This window comes from Rhodamnia argentea, chromosome 3 (assembly GCF_020921035.1).
Source record: "Rhodamnia argentea isolate NSW1041297 chromosome 3, ASM2092103v1, whole genome shotgun sequence".
NCBI classification, from domain to species: Eukaryota; Viridiplantae; Streptophyta; class Magnoliopsida; order Myrtales; family Myrtaceae; genus Rhodamnia; species Rhodamnia argentea.
The window spans coordinates 17434535-17438685 of NC_063152.1; positions in this window are offsets into that span (position 1 = coordinate 17434535).

Genomic DNA, 4151 nt, shown 5'->3' on the forward strand with positions numbered 1-4151 from the left:
AGGGTTGACTTTGAATTTTATCCTATTGAAAATGTCTGATTTATTGGCGGCAGCGGCGACGTCGTGGTGGAGGCAGCGAGGAAACGCTGGCGATGGGTAGGATGGGGGTGGGGGCAATGGCGGTGGCGGCATTGGTCGCGGTGGCACGGGTGGTGGTGGGTAGGAGTGTGAGGAGCAGGAGGAGGTCGAGGTTTTGGGCATGTTGGGGGAGCTCGAGGCTTGCGTGGCGTCGGTGGGGAGGCTGAATTAAAAGAAAAAAAATATTTTCGGTTCTGTTCGGTTAACCGAACTAAACCAAAACAAACTGAACCAAAAGAAATAAATGGTTATTTTTCAATTAACTGAACCAAAAATGCATAAATTTTTGGTTCGATTCAGGTCGGTTTTTTGGTTACTTTTGACACCCCTACTATGAACGTTGGCATGGCTCTACATAACTCGAGTCGTTGAAAGAAAATCAAGACTAATTCGTCTAAAACTCTTGCAGCTCGTCTAAAACTCAAAAAAGTAAAAATAAAATCAAAGCAACAAGACTCCATTGTCAATCCACGGGGCTCCTCCTAGCAACCGCACCTTCAAATATATTCACCATGGTGGCCGTCAAATGAACAATCAGAACACGACCTCTGATCCGATGCCATTGTTCCAAGTGCTAGATTTTTTTTTTTTAGCTTTTTAATTTTTTTATTTTTATTAAATTTTTTATTTTAATTATTTCAATTTCAACCCCTTTTTTAAAATTTTTTAATTAAAAAAAGTTAAAATTTTTAATTTCTTTTGAATTTTTTAATTTTCCCCCTTTTTACATGTGTCCTAATTTGAGTTCTTTTGTGGAAAAAAAAATTAGTTTGGGGGTAATTTATACAAATATAGGGTTTTTTTTATGGTATTAGCTCAAAATAAAGTCATTTCGGGTAGATTAGTCAGAATGGATTTTCCAAAAAGAAGACATTAGAATTATATTTTTATTTTACAAGGGTCGCCTTTAATCAACAAATAATAAATATTGCATACACTATTTTCGAAAGAATAAAGCACCTTCTCTATCATTAATTTAGTGGTTACGATTGTCTGCTCTCTTATTAATCATCGTTTTGTCCCAATTGGTAGCGTCATGATTATTGATGTTACGATGGACACAATTTAAAATTTTTTTTGGTGGTATCATCCATACAACATATTCAACTGAAATCTTGTAGGGAGCACATCATTTTACCAAAATAGGAAATTGTCCCACTTGAAAAAAATGTGAGCAAATCGAGTTGTCGCGACCTAAAAAATAAACAAGTTAAATTCCAGGCTAATGGATTATCGGGTTAATTAATTAACTAACCTAACTCGGACTCTCTCAAGTCCATACCAAATCGCAACTTAAGGTTCAAATAATTAACATGCAATATGTTTTGAATTTGGAGTCGCCACTAATCATTTTCGGTAGGTTGATTAGAAACCTAAATAAAATAGCGGGAGAAAACTATCTTATTTTCGCGAACCGGAGATTTTGAATTCGGGGATTTGGTTACGCTAGATTACTCTAACGCCCTTTCGGTACCATTTTCATGAAAAATATTTGATTTGGCAATTTTGATGGATTTTACTTGAAATTCAAAGATGCAATTTTTTTTTTATTTTTTCTTCTTTTTTATGAGAATGTAAAACATTGAACTTTGTGCAATATACACCATGGATGATTTAGAAAAAAAGAAAATGCAACTAATCACGAGTATTTACAAAAATAAATTAACATGTAATAATGCTAAACTTTAGAACACATGGTATAAACAAACAAATGTTCAAACCAAATGATTACATTTTTGTAGATCGAGATGGAGAGGATTACCTTCTATTACACAAAATCTTACTCACGTACATGTTATAGTTCCCTTCAAGATCTCGAAGCTGGAAGAACGTGGCTGTCATCGAAAATGGCAAGCAGTGGCGTTGTTCGGTGGCGAGAGGCGAAATATGTGTCGGGACTCGTCGAAGATGATGCTCGACTAAAGCTCTTTTCTTTACTCTCGAATTTTCTCTTCTGATTTTTCTCAAAAACTCTCTTTTTACTCTCTAAAAATTCCTCTCAAAAACTCTCTCAATTCTCTTCCACTCAAAAACTCTCTCCATTCTCTTCCACTCCAAAAAACTCTCTCAATTCTCTTCCTCTTTTACATGCAAAGTTCTTCATCCTTCATTCTTCATCTTCATTTCTTCACCTTCCATTTTCATCTTCATCTTCTCTTCTTCATCTTCATTTCCTCACCTTCCATTTTCATCTTCCCTTCTTCATCTTCATTTCTTCACCTTCCATTTTCATCTTCCCTTCTTCATATTCATCTTCTCTTGACCATCTTCCTTTCATTATCTTCTCTTCACCATCTTCCTTTCTCCATCTTCTTTTGGTATTTGCAATACAGTCCCCGAAGTTGCAAGTATTTGCACATCTGATCCCTGAAGTTTTAAGTATTTGCAATGCAGTCTCCGACGTTTCAAATCTTCTTGGTGTATTTTTCCATCCCGTGCCTAGTCTAGACGCATGCTAAATTAAGTGTTCCGCTTGCCCAATTATATGTCAATGCAATGTACGCTAAAAATAAATACGTGAGATGATTTTTATAATTTTTATGCAAAAAATAGATTAGTCAAAAATTAGGCGTCAACAGCTGCCCCTCTTTGAGTGGAGGCTCGTAGAGGTTCCGTTCAAAGACAAAATTGAATCCTAAATTTTGACGGTGCAAATTATGGATGAACTTTTTGGCGGGAGTTTTAATCCCATTTTTTATGTAATGAAGTGATGCATGATATGCAAGACTGTAAATAACATGTGCTAAAACTTCTCCTCTTTTTTTGTTAAAGAAACCTGCACATGGATTGCATACGAGAATACATGTTTTATCAAATACCTCATAAGTCGACGATTTCCTTAATTTCCAATTTTCTTGCAAACACGAGGACCTTAAGGTATTTGGCCTATCTGTTATCAGAGACTTCTCCCTAATGTGAGACAGCGCAAGATATGTGTGTCCTTCGAGATCACAAGAGCTACGTCGTTGTGAGTTGAAAGAAGTGGGATCAAGTTCATAAGAGCTACGTCGTTGTGAGTTGATTAAATGTCGAAATCGCCAGTGCATATGTCTTCACGATTCGATAAAGGGGAACCAAAATTATAAGAGCTACGTCGTTATGATTTGGTTTGGATCAAAATCATGGGTGCTTATGTGTGACGCCCTGGAAATTAGGCCCTCGGTACAGAGACCGAGTTCAATAAAAAGGATAATTATTGAACTTTTGTCGGTATAAAATTTCGGATCGAAAGGACGTACGTGACGAATTTTGAACAATTCCCGAAATATCGTTCGATTTCGATTGGGTCTCGAAATCGTGGTCACCGTGACTTAGAATTTTTAATCCTCGCGCCTAAGCTTTTCCCGGACCGAACCTAACCCGTGAATATCCACATTTTATTCCCAACCGGTTGAGCCAAAAATCCAATCGGTCCCGATTTGTCAAATTACGAAACCGTCCTTGGATATTATTCATGTGAGACAAAAATCATTAATTTTGAAGAGATGGGTGGGCCCCACTTTTGGTCAATTCAGCCCCCACCAGTCAAAGCCACGTGACTTCTCTCTCTCTTTTCTTTCTCTCCCTCACGTCCGCTCGCCCCCACCCCTGTTTTCCTTCTCGCGACTTCCTTCCCCTCCATCACCGAACCATCTTCTTCCTTAGCGATTTTTGCCAAACCACCACATCCATCCACCACCTTACTCCTCAGTCCACTGCTCCTCGCCGCCGCCACCGCCATCCCGGCCGCCGTTCGCCGCCGTGAACCCCGGAACAGCCCCTCCCGTGCGCCCGCTCTGTTTTGGAACCAGTGGGCTGTTTGGGCTCCAATCGCCCTTGAGGCCACTTCCGACCACCACCCACTACCACATCACCTTCCCCTCGACCTTCAGACTCCGACCCACCACCGTGCACCGCCTCGGACCGCCGCGAACAGCCCCGGAACAGATTTGAAACCCGTCTGCCCTGTTTCCGTTGCCTGAGTTGCAGCTGCTGTTCCGGCCGTCTCCGCTGCCTTCCACCGCTCACCACCACCACCGAGGACCTCCTTAGAGTCCTATCTTGTCCCTCGGAGCTTGTGGTGGCCGGCCGCC